The sequence below is a fragment of the Oncorhynchus kisutch genome, linkage group LG26, assembly GCF_002021735.2.
Source record: "Oncorhynchus kisutch isolate 150728-3 linkage group LG26, Okis_V2, whole genome shotgun sequence".
NCBI classification, from domain to species: domain Eukaryota; kingdom Metazoa; phylum Chordata; class Actinopteri; order Salmoniformes; family Salmonidae; genus Oncorhynchus; species Oncorhynchus kisutch.
The window spans coordinates 22,858,191-22,879,138 of NC_034199.2; the positions used below are offsets into that span (position 1 = coordinate 22,858,191).

The 20,948-nt window shown below is 43.1% G+C and overlaps 1 pseudogene; it reads right to left on the bottom strand.

Annotated features, from left to right (window-relative positions):
• LOC109885933 (BCL-6 corepressor-like) overlaps positions 1–20,948 on the bottom strand; it is a 63,175-nt pseudogene extending 42,227 nt beyond the window's left edge.

Below are 20,948 nucleotides of genomic sequence, written 5' to 3' on the forward strand. Positions count from 1 at the left end.
AACACCACTCTTCACCTGGTTAAACACCACACTTCACCTGGTTAAACACCACTCTTCAACTGGTTATACACCACACTTCACCTGGTTAAACACCACACTTCAACTGGTTATACACCATACTTCAACTGGTTATACACCACACTTCACCTGGTTAAACACCACACTTCACCTGGTTAAACACCACTCTTCAACTGGTTAAACACCACTCTTCACCTGGTTAAACACCACACTTCACCTGGTTAAACACCACTCTTCAACTGGTTATACATCACACTTCAACTTGTTATACATCACACTTCACCTGGTTAAACACCACACTTCAACTGGTTATACATCACACTTCAACTGGTTATACACCACACTTCAACTTGTTATACACCACATTTCAACTGGCAAAAGCATTCCTTACGATTATTTGAGAACATCGCCCAGCTGACAAATCATTACAAACAGTAACCAGCCAAGTAGAAGAGTGACACAAGTCAGAAATAGAAATAAAATGAATCACATACCTTTGATGATCTTCATATGGTTGCACTCAGAAGACATTCATTCATTTATTTTGTTCGATAAAGTCTCTCTTTATATCCAAAAACCTCCGTTTTGTTTCCACGTTTTCTTCAGTAATCCATAGGCTCAAACGCAGTCACAACAGGCAGACAAAAAAAAATCTAAATTGTATCCGTAAAGTTCATAGAAACATGTCAAACGATGTTTATATTCAATCCTCAGGTTGTTTTTAGCCTAGATAACCGATAATATTTCAACCGGACAATGACGTCGTCAATATAAGGTAAACAAGAAAGGCACTCTCTCGGTCGTGCGCATGAAAAAGCTCTGTGACACTGCAGGGTCCACTCATTCAGACTGCTCTAACTCTCTCATTTTTCAGAATACAAGCCTGAAACAATTTTTAAAGACTGTTGATATCTAGTGGAAGGCATAGGAACTGCAATTTAAGTCCTAAGTCAATGGACACTAATGAAATCGAATAGAAAACTACAAAACAAAAAAATTCCTACTTCCTGGAAGGATTCTTCTCAGGTTTTTGCCTTGCAAATCGGTTCTGTTATACTTACAGACACTATTTTAACAGTTTTGGATACTTTAGAGTGTTTTCTATCCAAATCTACAAATTATATGCATATCCTCTCTTCTGGGCCTGAGTAGCAGGCAATTTAACTTGGGCACGCTTATCCAAAATTCCGAATGCTGCCCCAACCCTAGAAAAGTTAAACACCCCATCTTCAACTGGTTACACACCATGTTTCAACTGGTTACACACCACATATCAACTGGTTATACACCACAATTCAACTGGTTGTAAACAACTCTTCCACTGGTTATATACCACACCTCAACTGGATAACCAGTTGAAGAGTGGTGTATAACCTGTTAAAGAGTGATGTTTAACCAAGTGATGTGTGGTGTATAACCAGTTAAAGAGTGGTGAATAACCTGTTAAAGAGTGATGTTTAACCAAGTGATGTGTGGTGTATAACCAGTTGAAGTGTGGTGTATATCAAGTTGAAGTTTGGTGTATAACCAGTTGCAGAGTGATGTATAACAGAGTGATGTGGAAGAATGGTGTGTAACCAGTTGTTGAGGTGTGTATAACCTGTTACATAGGTGTCTATAACCTGTTGAAGAGGTGTTTATAACCTGTTACATAGGTGTCTATAACCTGTTGAAGAGGTGTTTATAACCTGTTACATAGGTGTCTATAACCTGTTGAAGAGGTGTTTATAACCTGTTACATAGGTGTTTATAACCTGTTGAAGTTTGGTGTATAACCTTTTGACAAGTTGTATTTAACCAGCTGAAGAGTTGTGTATAACCAGTTGAAATGTGGTGTATAACCAGTTGAAGAGGTGTGTATAACCAGTTGAAATGTGGTGTATAACCAGTTGAAAAGTGGTGTTTTACCAGTTGAAGTGTGTTGTTTATACACCACTCTCCAACTGGATATACACACCTCTTCACCTGGTTTTACACACCACTCTTCAACTAGTTATACACCACACTTCAACAGGTTATAAAAACCTCTTCAACTGGTTATAAAAACCTCTTCAACTGGTGAAACACACCTCTTCAACTGGATAGAGACCAATCTCCAACTGAACATACACCACACTTCAACTGGTTATACACCACACTTCAACTGGTTATACACCACACTTCAACTGGTTTGGGGCGGCAGGGTAGCCTAGTGGTTAGAGTGTTGGACTAGTAACCGAAAGGTTGCAAGTTTGAATCCCGAGCTGAAAAGGTACAAATCTGTTGTTCTGCACCTGAACAAGGCAGTTAACCCACTGCTCCTAGGCCGTCATTGAAAATAAGAATTTGTTCTTAACTGACTTGCCTAGTTAAATTAAGGTAAAAAAATAAATCAAATATACACCACGCTTCAAATGGTTATACACCACTCTTCAACTGGTTATATAACACTCCTCTTCAACTGGATAAACACACCTCTTCCCCTGGTTGTACACACCTCTTAAACTGGTTATACACACCTCTTCAACTGGTTATACACAACTCCTCAACTGGTTATACACCACACTTCAAGAATTGTTTAAACACCACACTTCCACAGGTTACACACCACTCTTCAACTAGTGTATACAACACACTTCAATTGGTTATACACCACTCTACAACTGGTTATACACACCTCTTCAACAGGTTATTGACTACACTTCAACTGGTTATACACCAAACTTCAACGGGTTACACACCTCTTCAACTGGTTATACACCACACTTCATCTTGTTATACAACACTATTCAACTGGTTATACACACCTCTTCAACTGGTTATACACCACAGTTTAAATGGTTATACACCACACTTCAACTGGTTATACACCAAACTTCAACTGGTTATACACCACACTTGAACTGGTTATACACCACACTTGAACTGGTTAAACACCTTTTCAACTGGTTATAAACACCTCTTAAACTGGTTATACACCACTCTGTAACTGGTTATACACCCCTCATCAACTGGTTATACACCACTCTGTAACTGGTTATACACCCCCCTTCAACTGGTTATACACCACTCTGTAACTGGTTATACACCCCCCTTCAACTGGATATACACCACTCAACTGGATATACACCACTCTTACACTGGTTATACATCACTCTGCAACTGGTTATACACCACACTTCAACTAGTTAAACACCACACTTCCAATGGTAAAACACCACTTTTCAGATGGTTATACACCACACTTCAACTGGATATACACCACACTTCAACTTCTTATGGCTGGGGGGCAGTATTGAGTAGCTTGGATGAATAAGGTGCCCAGAGTAAACTGCCTGCTACTCAGGCCCAGAAGCTAAGATATGCATATTATTGGTAGATCTGGATAGAAAACACTCGGAAGTTTCTAAAACTGTTTGAATGATGTCTGTGAGTATAACAGAACTCAAATGGCAGGCAAAAACATGAGAAAAAAATCAAACCAGGAAGTGGGAAATCTGAGGTTTGTAGGTTTCAAGTCTTTGCCTATCCAATATACAGTGTAAAATTTGGTCCGATTGCACTTCCTAAGGCTTCCACTAGATGTCAACAGTCTTTAGAACCTTGTTTCAGGCTTCTACTGTGAGGGGGAGCGAATAAGAGCTGTTTGACTAAGAGGTCTGGCAGAATGCCATGAGCTAAGTCATGCGCGCAGCTATGCGCGCAGCCGTTTTCATTTCTAAAGAAAAAGGAATTGTCCGGTTGGAATATTATTGAAGATTTATGATTAAAAAAACATCCTAAAGATTGATTCTATACATCGTTACATACTATACATACTACAAACTGTAATGGAACTTTTTGACTTTTTGTCTGGATTAAGTGTCAGCGCCTCGTGAATTTGGATTTGTGAACTAAACGCGCAAACAAAAAGGAGGTATTTGGACATAAATGATGGACTTTATCGGAAAAAAAACATTTATTGTGGAACTGGGATTCCTGGGAGTGCATTCCGATGAAGACCATCAAAGGAAAGTGAATATTTATCATGCTATTTCTGACTTCTGTTGACTCCATAACATGGCGGGTATCTGTATGGCTTGTTTTGGTGCCTGGGCGATGTACTCAGATTATTGCATGGTGTGCTTTTTCCGTAAAGCTTTTTTGAAATCTGACACAGCGGTTGCATTAAAGAGAAGTATATATTTAATTCCATGCATAACACTTGTATTTTCATCAACATTTATGATGAGTATTTCTGTAAATCGATGTGGATCTCTACAAATTCCCCGGATGTTTTGGAAGCAAAACATTACTGAACATAACGCGCCAATGTAAACTGAGATTTTTGGATATAAATATGAACTTTATCAAACAAAACATACATGTATTGTGTAACATGAAGTCCTATGAGTGTCAGCTGATGAAGATCATCAAAGGTTAGTGCTTCATTTTATCTCTGTTTCTGCTTTTTGTGACTCCTCTCTTTGGCTGGAAAAATGGCTGTGTTTTTCTGTGACTTGGCGCTGACCTAACATAATCACATGGTATGCTTTCGTCGTAAAGCCTTTTTGAAATCGGACACTGTGGTGGGATTAACAACAAGTTCATCTTTAAAATGGTGTATAATACTTGTATGTTTGAGGAATTTTAATTATGAGATTTCTGTTGTTTGACTTTGACGTCCTGCACTTTCACTGGCCGTTGTCAAATCGATCCCGTTAACGGGATTTCAGCCGTAAGAAGATAACCAGTTAAAGAGTGTTGTATAACCAGTTCATGTGTGTTGTATGTTCAGTTGTAGTGTGGTGTATGTTAAGTTGAAGTTTGGTCTATAACCAGTAGAAGAGTGGTGTGTAACCAGTTGAAGATGTGTGTATAACCAGTTCTAGATGAGTGTATAACCAGTTGAATAGTAGTGTGTAACCAGTGGAAGAGTGGTGTATAACTTGTTGAAGAGGGTTTTTAACTATTTGAAGAGTGGTGTATAACAATTTACACCGGTGTGTTTAACCAGTTGAAGTTTGGTGTTTAACCAGTTATACACCACACTTCAACTGGTTATACACCACACTTCACCTGGTTATACACCACATTTCAACTGGTTAAACACCTTATCAATTGGTTATAAACACCTCTTCAACAGGTTATACACACCAATCTTCCACTGGTTATACACCACTCTTACACCACTCTGCAACAGGTTATACACACCTCTTCAATGGGTTATACACCACTCTTCAACTGGTTATACATCACACTTCAACTGACTATACACCGCACTTAAACTGGTTATACACCACATTTCAACTGGTTAAACACATTTTCAACTGGTTATAAAAACCTTGTCCACTGGTTATACACCAAACTTCAACTGGTTATACACCACTCTTCAACTGGTTAAACACCTTTTCAACTGGTTATACACCACTCTTCAACTGGTTATACACCACTCTTCAACTGGTTAAACACCTTTTCAACTGGTTATACACCACTCTTCAACTAGTTATACACCACTCTTCAACTTGCTATACACCACTCTTCAACTAGTTATACACCACTCTTCAACTAGTTATACACCACTCTTCAACTAGTTATACACCACTCTTCAACTAGTTATACACCACTCTTCAACTAGTTATACACCACTCTTCAACTAGTTATACACCACTCTTCCACTTGCCTTATACACCTGTAACATGTTATACACATGGTATGACTTCACTTGTGTGAGGTATGAGGGTTAACGTGTCTTAACCTTATTATAAACAGTGTTATAACACTAATACACATCGTATACATGGATGACGCACCATGCTTTGTGTGATGTGGTTGCCTTCTCTTAAATCCAGGTTTCTCTGGGTCCCCGCATCACTAACAGGTACTCTCCTGGAAAGAGAAAACACATGGTCAGAATCATTTGTACACACACACACACACACACACACAGTGGTGTGGCAGTGGTGTGCAGTGCTCTAGTTAATGACAAGCTTAAAGGCTTGAGTTTTCAACAGCAACAACAACAGAGAGAGGGGGTGAAGGAAGGGCAGAAAGGTGGAGAGAGGGTGTGATGTATCTGCTATAGCAACATCTATCACGACCCACTCACACACACACACACACATACATAAATACACACCCGCCAGCTGAAGCAGTCCCCCTTCTACCCCACGCTCTCAATTCAGCCCCCCGCCTACTCAGGGAGTAGACAACGTGCATTGTGGGGCCCAGGCCATTCAGTCATGTTCTCCACACACTTGTAAGCTCTAGCCTCCTTGACCCTCTCTCTCTCCCTCCCTCTTTCTCTCCCTCCATTCTGGCAGCCAGCTAAGCGAGAGACGATCATAGTTCACAGACCACTCCAGTGGGAGGCCATGCAACCTTTGCTACAGAGCACTGGATCGTACACACACACACACACTAATTAATAAACAAACTCCATGAAGATGTATTTCAAACCCCAGAATAGGAAAGTGTTCTCTTCTCAGTTAGCCCACACAGTAAAAAATGGCCCAAAACCGGTCTCTCTCACACACACTCACACTCACACACACAGCGTCAGAACTTAATACGCAATTCGTTGTGACCTTTGTATGGTGAAAGTGCTGGTTGCGTCGAGTAAGAAGTCCCAAATCAGTCAGTCAGTCAGTAAGTGAGTGAGTGAGTGAGTGAGTGAGTGAGTGAGTGAGTGAGTGAGTGAGTGAGATACTTGGCTCCTCCATCATTGGAAAGAAACGCGTCTGTGGCTCGAGCTGCTTCCACTCCCTCGCTCACCCTCTCCCTCGCTCACCCTCTCTCTCGCTCACCCTCTCTCTCGCTCACCCTCTCCCCGCTCACCCTCTCCCTCGCTCACCCTCTCCCTCACTCACCCTTGCTCACCCTCTCCCTCGCTCACCCTCTCCTCGCTCACCCTCTCCTCGCTCACCCTCTCCCTCGCTCACCCTCTCCCTCGCTCACCCTCTCCCTCGCTTGCGCAGCTCCTCCCTTCCCCCTCTTCTTCCTTGCCTAGAGGCTTGAGCACAACCGAATCCTGCCTGCCTGGCTTGCCCGAACAACATCTGCATGAGATGAAACTGAAAACTCTTAAGGTGCCCGCATACTAGGTTCTGTTTCGTCCTAGCAGAAGAACTTGGCTAGACGAAGTGAACGTCTGTGCCTCGCATACGCACTTTAACTATAGACAATCGCTTGAAAAACAAGAAAAAAGTTGACTGTTTGTCCCTCTTGAGACACCATAGCAACAAAATAGCCAGTATACACTTCCTCAAAATAGTCTGAATTCATCTAAGATATATCAAGACATCTATAATAGATTTTTACGTTTTTGCCAAGGAGGTCTTAGTCGCATAATTTTACATCTGACCAAGATTTTAGCGCAGTATTTCTCAAGTGAAAAAATGTGCCTGAATACTAGCAGTCTCTCGTTGAATGAAAACAAACACTTGATTGAAAAATCCCATCCATAGTTCCCACTCTTACTTGGACTACTACTGTTGACCAATCAATGACGAAGGGGTGTAGACTTCGGCTACCGAACTTAGGCACCCGGCATTAGAGCGAATCAGTTAGATGGGCATTCAGCTTCCATAAGGGGGCAGATTTGTGTACACACTTGCTCATGCACAAATGATTTTAACACTAGAACTGCTGGGCCTCGAGGGACCCCCCTTCAAGCTAATTGTGACTGCCACATTCTAACAGTGTAATTAATACATTTCAAATATGCTATCGCTAAAACAGCCATGAAACAGAAAGCATATGTTTTGGAACACGGTAACAGCTTATTTTTATAACAACATAATTTTAATTATGGATCGTTGTTTTTCCCGTCCTGCCACATCGTCACTTGCACTGTTTTTTCCACACACTCACCGAAAACCTTGTCAGGGGGACTGAATTCAGCAGTGGGAAGGGGAAAGAGAACAAGAGTGCAGCCAGATTGTATGTCAACTGAGGAACATGGAGAGGTTGAGAGGAGAGAATAGAGGGTGGAGGAGAGGCGGAAAGGCAAACTGACCTCTCCTCCATGACCATCCCATACATTTGGGCCCTCTCGTGACTCATCCATGGGGGAACCGTTCCGTACATCTGTGTAGCGGAGAGCATGTCATCCCCTCATGGGACAGTCCATCTTAAAACACCTCCAAACGACCAGCGCTCTGCAACACAGTTAATACCAAACGGTGCTATGACGCTCTCCGTCAGTCCATCCCATGTAGGCCTAAACTCACAATATGAAGCAATAAAGCACATTAAAAGCCTACATAAAAAGGCAGAGTGCATTAGGCCTACAAAGAAACCTGGAAGGTGTGGGGTTACAGATTTCGATTGTTCAATTGGCTTAAGGGATCAGCAACACAAGATTGATTAAGGCGAAAGGGTTCAAAATCAAATCTAATTGTATTGGTCACATGCGCCGAATACAACAGATGTAGACTTTAACAGGAAATGCTTACGAGCCCATTCCCAACAACGCAGAGTTAACAAGTAAGAAGAACATTTGCAAAAACAATTCTGACACCAAAATAATAGCAAGGCTATATACAAGGAGTACCAGTACCGACTCAATGTGCAGGGGTACGAGGTAGTTGAGATAATTGAGGTAATACAGTATGTACAGTACCAGTCAAAAGTTTGGACACACCCTACTCATTCAAGGGTTTTTCTTCATTTGTACTATTTTTTACATTTTAGAACAATAGTGAAGACATCATACTTCATACATTATGGGGCGGCAGGGTAGCCTAGTGGTTAGAGTGTTGGGCTACTAACCGGAAGGTTGCAAGTTCAAATCCCCGAGCTGACAAGGTACAAATCTGTCGTTCTGCCCCTGAACAGGCAGTTAACCCACTGTTCCTAGGCTGTCATTGAAAATAAGCATTTCTTCTTAACTGACTTGCCAAGTTAAATAAAGGTACAATTTAAAAAAATGAAATCGCACATATAGAATAGTGTAGTAACCAAAAACAGTGTTAAACAAATCAAAATACAGATTTGAGATTCTTCAAAGTAGCCACCCTTTGCCTTGATGACAGCTTTGCACACTCTTGGCAATCTCTCTACCAGCTTCACCTGGAATGCTTTTCCAACAGTCTTGAAGGAGTATTCTGAGCACTTGTTGGCTGCTTTTCCTTCACTCCAACTCATCTCAAACTGGGTTGAGGTTGGGTGATTGTGGGCCAGGTCATCTGTTGCAGCACTCCATCCCTCTCCTTCTTGGTCAAAGAGCCCTTACACAGCCTGGAGGTGTGTTGGATCATTGTCCTGTTGAATAACAAATTATAGTCCCACTAAGAGCAAACCAGATGGGATGGCGAATCGCTGCAGAATGCTGTGGTAGCCATGCTGGTTAAGTGTGAATTTTAAATAAATCACCAGCAAAGCACCCCCACACCATCACACCTCCTCCATGCTTCACGGTGGGAACCACACATGCGGAGATCATCCTTTCACCTACTCTGCATCTCACAAAGACATTGCTGTTGGGAGTAAAAATCTCAAATTTGGACTCATCAGATCAAAGTACAGATTTCCACTGGTCTAATGTCCATTGCTCATGTTTCTTGGCCCAAGCAAGTCTCTTCTTATTATTGCTGTCCTTTAGTAGTGGTTTCTTTGCAGCAATTTGACCATGAAGGCATGATTCACGCTGTCTCCTCTGAACAGTTGATGTTGAGATGTGTCTGTTACTTGAACTCTGTGAAGCATTTATTTGGGCAGCAATTTCTGAGGCTGGTAACTCAAATGAAATTATCCTCTGGGTCTTCCTCTCCTGTGGCGGTCCTCATGAGAGCCAGTTTCATCATAGAGCTTGATGGATTTTGCGACTGCACTTGAAAAAACTTTACGTTCTTCAAAGTTTCCACATTGACTGACCTTCTTGTCTTAAAGTAATGATGAACTGTCGTTTCTCTTTGCTTATTTGAGCTGTTCTTGCCCTAAAATGGACTTGGTCTTTAAACAAATAGGGCGATCTAGTGTATCCCACCCCTACCGTGTCACAACACAACTGATTGGCTCAAATGCATTAAGGAAAGATGTTCCACAAATTAACTTTTAACAAGGCACACTTGTTAATTGAAATGCATTCCAGGTGACTAACTCATGAAGCTGGTTGAGAGAATGCCAAGACTGTCATCAAGGCAAAGGGTGGCTACTTTGAAGAATCTAAAAAATTGTAAAACACTTTTTTGGTTACTACATGATTCTATATGTGTTATTTCATAGTGTTGATGTTTTCAATAATATTCTACAATGTAAATGTGTCCAAACTTTTGACTGGTACGGTAGATATTTAATATACAGGCTATACATTTAAAAAGTGTTTTAGATATTTCTTAGGATAGAGAAAGATAATGGCAGCTTTAGACATTTTGGTCAAGGGAGGGTTTCTCTACATTTCTGTAGGTTTATAAGGATAGGCTATATATGCTACCTGTCCACCATGCCTAGGCCGTAAATGATTTACAGTGTCCGAGGCCGGAATGTTTCGACAGCTACGCCTCTTCAATGCACAGTAAATAGTAAAAGAACCAGCTGCGCATCTTTGAAGAGCTAGCTGTGTATGTGTGTACAGTGTGTGTGTACAACAGGGGGAAAAGCCAGACCACGTCGACGCCCATCCCTGGTGCTAAGAATAGTTTGCACAACAAACATCTCTCGACTGCAATCCATCAGGCCGCAGCCATGCGGCAGGCAGACCGGAGAGGGCCGGTCGGGCTGCGTTTATAAAACAGACCGCTGGAGCGGAGCACGATTCGCACTATTAAACCACCGGGTGTTTTTAGCAAGTGTCATCAGAGAGAGAGAGAGACAGAGGAGCAAGAGAAAATAGAAAGAGGGAAAAGAGCGAGAGAGAAAAGAGAGAGAAGAGAGAAAGGGAAAAGAAAGAGAAGGGAAACAGTGGCGCACAAACAACCTTGTGAATTCCATCCAATATGTATTTATTTATCTTCCTCTACGATTTTCAAATGACTAAAACACTGTACATAGCTGATAATATAACACTTGAAAATGTAAAAAATCATTTTGTAACATTTTTGAGAGCAATGTTTTTGGTTGATGTTGTTACATTTGTTTCTTCTAACTTGTTTTTATTTCAATTGCTTTGGCAATGTACACATGTTTCCCATTACAATGAAGCCCATTTGAATTGAATAAGCGAGAGAGAGAGAGAAAGAGAAAGAGAAAGAGAAAGAGAGAGAAAGAGACAGAGAGAGAGAAAGGGCAAACAGCGAAAGAGATCTGTTCCAGTCCGATCTCGTTTCCTGTTACTATCACGACTTCAACTCCATCTGACCTGTCATATGCGGAGGAACAATAACGTCCTCACGGCCAGCGCTCAACCAACCCCCCAGGCTGCCCTCCTTTCAGTTGTTATACCTCAGGAGAAAAGAAAGGAAGCTGTGTGTGTGTGTGTGTGTGTGTGTGTGTGTGTGTGTGTGTGTGTGTGTGTGTGTGTGTGTGTGTGTGTGTGTGGCAGAGCAGTGGTATGGGTCATCAACTCATAAATATCTCCTCTTTATACACACAACTGGCTAAACTGTTCTAGAGATTCAACTAAATGTAAATGTTTAGGCTATGTGACATATATGCTGATATATGTTAAAAACAACAAACACATTATATTGATGTGGGTGGCGTAGGCTATAAATCTGGAAATGTCCATTTTTCCGTGCCTGGCATGCTGCTGTGCAAGTCTTTCTCTCTAGGCTCGAGCGAACTGGGACGAGGAGGGCGGGGGGAGTGGGCCCGGGGCCATCTCTCTCTGGAGCGCAGAGGCTCGAGCTTCTGCTCTAAAAAAAAATGCAGTGTGACGCAGGATAATCTCCGCAGCGACGGGGGTGAGGAGTGAGGATTAACACGGATTAATGCACACACCACTACGCAGGACTCGGGTGTTTGTGTGTATATATATATGTGTGTGTGTGTGTGTGTGTGTGTGTGTGTGTGTGTGTGTGTTTGTGCGTGTGTGTGTGTGTGTGTGTGTGTGTGTGTGTGTGTGTGTGTGTGTGTGTGTGTGTGTGTGTGTGTGTGTGTGTGTGTGTGTGTGTGTGTGTGTTGCCAAAACGAAAAGAAAGCGCATACCACTTGGGTGGACCGAAAATAAAACAACGAAAACAAAGCTCGGAATGGTTTTAAAGTCACGTCTGGAAATTAGCTTTACTGCAATCTATTCACAACTTCAAAATGAAAACTGCATCTTTGTCCATAATGCTAGGAGGGCCCTATCATTTTTGTCGTTTAAGGTAATACAAAGATTATAGATTGGAAGTAAAATAATAGTTCTCAATGTGTCTTTTGATATATATATATCACAAATGTATTTTATTCCTTTGTCACATTCATTACCAGGATCATTATACCCGACAAAGACAACAAATGTAGCAACCCTTTCTCCAGGGTCCTTGCTCTCCGGGATCCTACCCCATTGCAGTTGGTTACGGTTATGGAGAGGTTAGGGTAGGAACGTCCTAACTATCTCGGATAGAACTAGCCCTTTCTCCAGGCCCCCAGTGTTCTCGTACACTCTCGTGCGTAACAGCACATCTCGAGAGACACGCAGCTGCCAAAAGAGAGAGTGTCTGTGTGTTTGCATTACAGCGTGTGTGTGTGTGATGTGTGTGTGTGTGTGTGTGTGTGTGTGTGTGTGTGTGTGTGTGTGTGTGTGTGTGTGTGTGTGTGTGTGTGTGTGTGTGTGTGTGTGTGTGTGTGTGTGTGTGTGTGTGTGTGTCAGAGGGAGAGACTGGTGTAGGGAAACTCCGAGACAGCTCCCTGTAGACAGAGAGAGAGAGAGAGAGAGAGAGAGAGAGAGAGAGAGAGACGTGGGCAGGCCTCCAACATTTCTACGCACGGAATACTAGCGGGGCACGATAGGCAGCCAGCAGCAGAGCGCACAGGGGCGGATAGGGAGACTAAACCGCGCAGAGGAGGGCTTTCACTTCCCACTCCACATGATACAACAATCCCGTAGTCAGTATGCAGCAGTTTATTCCGTAACACACAGGGACTGAATGTGAAAGAAGAGGACAGTGTCACAACATGACCATGGAAATTCAGACATGTTATTCCAGGAAAAATGCCACAACCAAGTCTGACTCACTCGTAATCCCAACAATGTAGCACAATATATCCACAGTTGTCAACACATTATCAGCACGGGGACGACTACATATGAATCTATAATTCCCATATAGCGAACACGTGATGACCAATGAAATACATAACCCTACAACGGGGACATTGTGTCCATGCACGCAGTCCCGTGGCAGAGGGCGTGGGGAGGTCGAGGAGAGAATGGACAAGAGAGAGCTCCACTATAGCGCGCACACACACGGGGGAGAGAGAGAGAGAGAGAGAGAGAGAGAGAGAGAGAGAGAGAGAGAGAGAGAGAGAGAGAGAGAGAGAGAGAGAGAATGGCTGTTTAAAACAGCTGTCCATTATTTGCGCGCGGGCTGTACACAGGGCCTCTCGCCCTTCCGCCACACAGGCGAATGCAAGTCAGTGCGGGAGGACAGTCCGGGAGCATGACCGCCAACAACGCCGACATTGTGTGACCCGTGCTGTCACTGGAGAACCGGTGACGGCCGCTGAACCATGCCATTCATCCCGGGCCAAATTAGTACTAAATGGACCTTTTATGTCCCCAGGGGGGCAAGGATTATAGTAACAGGGATGCGCATGTTAGTCGCTTTAGGCCTATATAATCAAAATAAATCAATCGCAACATGGTTTTTGATTAATTGAGCACTGTTAATCTGACAATACTATTGGAAATGAATGTTGAAAGTTCCATTTATATTCCTAAAACTTAAGTTGAAAATGATGCTGTAGATGCTTCCTGTTGACAAGACATTTTGATAAATAGCCCAATGTCAAAACACTGTTTTAACGTGTCCAAATCAATAACCAATATGAAAAAACAGTTTGTGATAGTACATTTTATGTTTTCAATATCTTCACATACTCTACATATTTATCATAGTTATCAAACGCAACAATAGTAATAATATTTTTATTTATTTTTTAAACGAACCACCTTATAAACTGCACACGAACCAAAAACCCAATAAAGTGCCAATAAATCACTGATTATGGGGGAAATCAAGTTGTATTCACTGTTGAAACTAACACAACAACATAAAACATGCAAACTGGAGATTTTTTTTTTTTACATCACTGGTTAGAGAACCTGTAGAACACAGCTACATTTTGGAACGTTGCATTTTGATTTGTGGGTCCCAAAACAGAAATGCATCACTTGTGTCAATAACTCCTATCCATATCACGTTGAAATCAATTGTGCAAGAGGGGGGAGATGTGGTTCCTGTTCAAACGAACACAGCTCAAAAACCACAGGGAATCTGGGAATAATATGTACATCACTGGTTAGAGGTCAATTTGTAGAAGACAGTTAACTACATTCTGATATGTTGCATTTGAATTCAAGTGGGTCGCCAATGTGGCAAGTGTAACACAACACTTTTTCTGTTAATCACACGCTGTTAAACACACGCTGAAATCATTAGAACAGGGGGCAAACCTTTGGGGTGTAGCGCTGTTTAAACTAAAACTATTCCAAGGCCACTCGGAAACGTGGAATAATTTACAGGCCTACATGGTTGGTTAGATGAGAACTTGTAGAAGAAGGCTTATGTATATTTTGGAATGTCAGATGTTGATTTCCGGAGGAATCCATCGCGGAATAGGTAACGAACCACTTGTTCTGTCAGTTCATTTAAACGAATCAAGATGTGCCATATGATATCAACAGTGACAATGGTTGGCTGCTATTTAAGTGATAACTTGACTGTACAATCCATGTCTTGGGGGTGTGTAGCCAGCGATTTATATAGACTGACCCCCCAAATGTTCTGTGCCATTTCATTTACTCATTAATGGTTCTAAGTCCTGCGCATCCCTGATAAAGCCATCAACATGAAGCAACTAGAACCAGGATTCGTCGGACCAGGCAATTGTCCAGCGTTGGTGATAAGGTGCCCACTGGAGCCGGTTCTTGTTGTTTTTAGCTGATAGGAGTGGATACCGGTGTGGTCCTCCTCTACAGTAGCCCATCCGTGACAGGGTCCGACGAGTTGTGCATTCTGAGATGTCGTTCTGCACACCACTGTTGTACTGCGCTATTATTTGCCTGTTTGTGGCCTACCTGTTAGATTGCACGATTCTTATTAGACCTCTCATCAACGAGCTGTTTTCCCCCACAGGGCTGACACTGAATGAGTTTTGTTTTGTCGCACCAATCTCGGTAAACCCTAGACACAGTCGCTGTGAAAATCTCAGGAGACCGGCCATTTCTAAAATACTGGAACCGGCTTAGGTCACTCGTTTTGCCCATTCTAACATTCCATCGAAAACTAACTGAATTCCTCTATGCCAGTCTGCCTGCTTTATACAGTAAACCACCGCCACATGACTTACAGTCTGTAGGAGCGAACCTTTTGTGAAAGGGCCGCTGTACCTAATAAACTGTCAATGGTGTATTCCTCACTCATTTAACCATTTAGAGAGTTAAATGCTCTTAAACACAATTGAACCGGGTTCTCTAGACCGAAGCCTCCATAGTGTATGTGCAGCAGCCGGAACATTTAATGTCCCTAGCCTTATTCTTTTCTTTGAAACATCCTATTACACATTTTTGAGGTTTGAGAAAGTCCCCACTGGGCATATACTTCACATCAACGCTATTCCACGTTGATTCAATGTCATTTAATTGAAATGGCGTGGAAACAACGTTGATTCAACCAGTGTGTGCCCAGTGGGCCATGGCTCAATCAATATGGAGATATTTGGGAATATAATATCCCCTGAATCAAATGTATTTTTGCTGTAAATTCTTGGCTGCGAATGTGATGGAACTGGCTGTGAATCAGATAGGCCTACTGTGTGATTAAATTACGTTCAAATCATCAATGCTGCTGCTATGCTTCAAATTAAATGTTTAATGCCGGATTTCTATATAAAACGCACACATCTAGTTGGTGGTACAGTAACCGAAAAGGGTTGGGAACCACTGGCCTAGCCCACGTCTTGCATGTAGATCCAAACAGTGCGTCATTTAGAATGTTATGTTTCGGTGGAAAATGAATGTTATCTTGAGCGGTGTAATAGAAACAACGCAACATACACACGCCGCCTCGAACTGCCGCGCTCTGCGCTGTGTCTGTAGGATTTCGTCAGCAGTAGGCGATAACATCTAAAACCAAAACGGGCCCGCTTGATCAAGACAGGGCCTACTTAGACGAAAAGGAGGACGACTGGCTGGCCAAGTCTCATCGTCAACATCCTCTCCAGTGGTTCCCAACCTTTTTCGGTTACTGTACCACCAACTAGATGTGCACCTTGCACAAAAGCAACATTATTCGAATTCAAATATCACACTCTAGTTCAGACCAAGGATGGACCGGGATGGTTGACACACTTAATTCTGTATTCATTTGTTCCCCATTCAATGAAAGAAGAATAGTATCTCACATCACTCTATTTATCGTCTTAGGCCCTCACGCTGTGGGTGCTATACGGGGGTAGTGACACGTCTCTCTGCGGGGAAGTGATCCGTGTGCTCGGGGCCTCCGCGGAACTAAAAGCTCTGTGAAACAGAGAGAAAAAAGGCCTCTCCCGTTTCAGCGCGAGGTCCCATGAGGCCTGGACGGAGGCTCAGCTTCAATCAAACCCCGACATCTCCTCCGGGAGGCGTACAGCACACCGAAACTCGATCTCCCCCATCTCTCTGCCATGCCTTCACTTTTGTTCACAGGCACCTCGCATGAGCAGCCAAGAGCGCAGCGGTGGTGTTGGGACTGTTGTTGTATTCAGTGGAAGAACACAAACAACAACAAGTGACATTAGCTTAAAATGGGAGGGCTGAAGCTTTGTCTCAGTAACGCTGTAAGCAGAAAACATTGCCGATATTCATTTGGGGCTACAATCAATCGCTAGACAACAACATCATGACAGGGGATATACCAACACAAGCTCCAAAGAAAACTACATGCCTTGCCATACTTGCAGCAGGGATATACTGTGAATCATAAAAACATAACGGTTCATTTTTAATAGGTCAGCCTGTCATTGTTTCACACTTCCCATACAGAAGGATTACTGTCCATTTCACCATATCGAACCAAAGTCAGGTGACACAGACATGGTCGCCCACATGGCCACAGAGAATTATATTGACATATTAGCGCATGGATTCCCCCTCGTAGATCCATTGATTTCAGCCGATTACAAAACGGCCCAACAGCGTTTAATGGGTTTAGAATGGAGGCGGCGAGATTGTTCCTGCGCGACGCAGATTATCATCTCCATGCCGCCCCACGGGGAGCCTAGAGACGCTGTCACAAATACCAGATCCATCAAACGGCAGGACAATAGCCTTCCAGGCTCCGGGTAGATAGGCACAGATCGAGGATCAGGGTAGGCTTTACCCTCCCGATCCAATCATTTAGGGGGATAAACACAAAATTGACTTAAGATCAGTGTCTATGCAATCTTCTTCCTGCTCCATTTATAAAGTCCCCGACCTGCCCATTTAGACATGGTGGTATAGTGTATGGAGAGATCGTAACTCGAGCACAACGAGAGGAAACAATGACCTTGCTACACGTGATGGCGAGCCATTCAATGAAATAACGTGCAACCTACGCCATAGCAGGCTAATCTACTGCATCGTCAGGGGGAATTATGGGGCCTCTCATTTTCTTCTTCCTTTCATGTCTAGTCCCCCCCCCCCCCCCCACCACCACCACCTCCCTCTTGCTCTCTCTCTCTGGTGTGTAATTTTGACCTCTGGGCGCGAACGGACACCTGGAGAATGAATCAGCACGGCTGACCTCATCCCACGAGCATAGTAGGCAATGAGGCGCTAAACAGTCCAATGGGATGCTATAAAATAAACTGCAACCAGAATGAGCTGTTTTAGGCTTTATGAAGTATAGTAGCCCGAGGTGGAATCAACTCTGTGAGATTGAAAGTCCAATTATAGGTCTGCTGATTAAACGTTAGCCTATGCACTATACACAGCTTTAGAAAGAAGCGGGTCGTTTAATTGCACAAAAAAGGATACAACAACCACATAATGCGTACAACTTGAATAAATAAAAAACGTTATGAAACGGGTCACTCACGAACAATCACAATAAAGATGCTACGTGAAGTGCGCATCATTACGCATAGCCATCTAGCATAGACCTACAGTGGTATTGTCCAACAAATCGAGAAGTTCTTGGCTAAATATGGATACCTCCCACTGTTCCCCTATGCTGTGTGTGTGTGTGTGTGTGTGTGTGTGTGTGTGTGTGTGTGTGTGTGTGTGTGTCTGTGTGTACGCTCTGTGCTGTGCGCAAGGCCACTGAAGGCTTGGAGGATGGCAAACAAAACCAAAAAACCAAGATGCAACTTGTCAAGATATAGTCTATATGGAAATTTGGATATCGGAAACAGAATACCTTCCACTGGGCACAGACGTCAGTTCAATGTCCAGTTCTGATTTACATTTGGTTGAGTCATCAACTAACGGTAATTTAACGTGAAATAAACCAAACAAGTCACCCATTAGATTTAGCTGGGAAAAAATCCTAAATGTAATGTTTTGGTTGAAATGACATGGAAACTACGTTGATTCAACCAGTTTTTGACCCGTTGGCTGCTTCATTTGATTTATCTTGTATAGGGGTAAAATAATCTCTCTATAGCCATCTCAAATGTTATTTACATTGGGAAAGCACACCCTTCTCTTCCTTCTACTATGAGTCCGTTTGCACAGACCAAAACCTTCTCTACCCAAATAAACCACATGATTTCCCCACTTTCAGGGTACTTACTATCATTGCTGAGTCATGTCATGGGACAATCGCAACGCAAGCTCTCACTTTGACTTTGGTCCTCTGCCTATCTGAAGTGATCACTTATCTGCCACAATGACTAGGGGGCAAACACTATGTCATAAATCACGGTTTCCCCCTATACCAGCGCAAGGCGGTTGGGGAAAGAGTAGGCCATGCCCCGTGTAATCTCCTTCCCAGCCGTGCGTAGTAGACCTATGACATAAGCTCAGGCAAGCGAAGTAGCCTATATGTATATTTAAGTACAAGGCTAAACAGGGTGTATTTGAAGCGGCGTTTGTATACCAGAGAGACGATTTGGTCGACTCCAATATTCTAGAACCGTAATTCTAGAACCCTAACTAATACCATTGAGCTGCAACCAAGAGACATCGATCGCGCCCCAATTAGTGTTCTATCACTGGCCCGAGGTCACACACGCCTCATGCGCAGCGAAAAACCATGCAGTCATTGCGAGAAACCCTGGCATACGGCAGTGGCTGCGTGCGGAGCTAGAACATGTGCATCAGTGACAATATACCTATATATAAAAGTTAAGGAATTTGCTGGTGCACGCACCGTGGTGATTTAAGACTGAAACTGCCAGGCAGGCAAAAAGCCCTGTAGCCTGTATCCCAGATCGGGTTCAAATGACAGAGAGAGATGGAGTGTGTTGAACTGTGTTGAACCGTGTGTAAACGGAACAATCCCCTCCTCTTGGCAGGGCGAGGCTGGATTCCGTAACCTTGTTTAGGGCGCGCACACGCACACAGTGAGAACACTTAGATCGATCTGGTAAAGAAAATAAGGTTTATTTAGTAGCCTAGCCTACTTCAGTCTTATCAGTCACTTTCCATCCAACCGTTCTCGTAACCGTTCGTTGACGGGGAAGCGTCGTCCTGTATGACTTACCGACTCATCGCTCTCCGGGTTGACAGGACGGTCCCGGTCGCCAAGCACAGGGCCGAATGACTAACTAAACCCATGTTATTTATCAACCACATGCCACTGCCCCGCCGAAACACACAAAGACCACCCTATGCGCTATTCTTAGAAGTTGCCGTTCCTCTTTCTCCCCCTTCTCGCTCTCTCACGCACGCACAGACACCGAGATAAAAATCCCTCCGAACCTGTATAGTAGAACTTTACACAATTCTCTTCCAGGCTTCGTAAGCTTACACTTCTGGGTTGACAGAGTCAGGTTGGACAAAATCAATTTATCTCGTTGTGGTGTTGATAGGATACCCACAATAGGCTATCCTCTCATAGGAGGGGGAGATCACGGTATATAACCATTCAACAGTGGCAGAACGAATACAAGACCCACCAAAACCAAACGTCTTTATTACCCAAATATTTGTCTTACCTGGTCAATATCCTCTATTTCCAACTTTCCTTTTCCCGTTTTTCCAAGTTGTTCACGGCTCTGAGCAAATATTCGTGCGTGGAGGTTACGATTCCGTTATAAAATCATAGACATCTCGGGCCAGTGAATATTCAAACCGTTGGATATAAATATTCAGAAGTGTGTCTAACGGGTTATTTACTTGTCAGTCAATTAAACCATATGTTATAGTGTTCCCTTTACACTCGCACAATACTTTTTCACAGTGAAATGTCAATATGTTTACAGATGAGAGAAAAACCGTCAAAATCGACTTAGTGTGACAAATCCCTAGAAATAAGGTTTCCAATCATCCTTTACAGAACGTCCCAGTGGCTGGTAACGTACAGTTTAGCAGTGCGCAAGGATACAGGTGGTAAGGTCCGCGGACTCCAGAAATGCATTCAGCTCGGTCGTATCTCGCAGCGCCATGTTGGGTTTTATCAGAGCATGCCGTTTCAAAGCTCTTACTTCCAATCTCGTCAATCCCAGTCTATTCCGAAAATATACTATTTATCTCCGTCGATATTGGGAAAAAGGTCGGGAATGTATATCTTTCCGTAGTTTTTCTCTGAAAGTTCCTGGTAGCTCCTTTCGTGCCGAGTTGCTGAAGACGCCGAACAGGGCAAGCGGAGCGGAGTGGATTGCTGTACGGCGAGCGGCTCTCTCAATCGCGCAGACTCTACCCAGAAGGCCAGTCGGGAGACCGCAATTACCATAAACCTCCTGCACATACACCGCGCGCT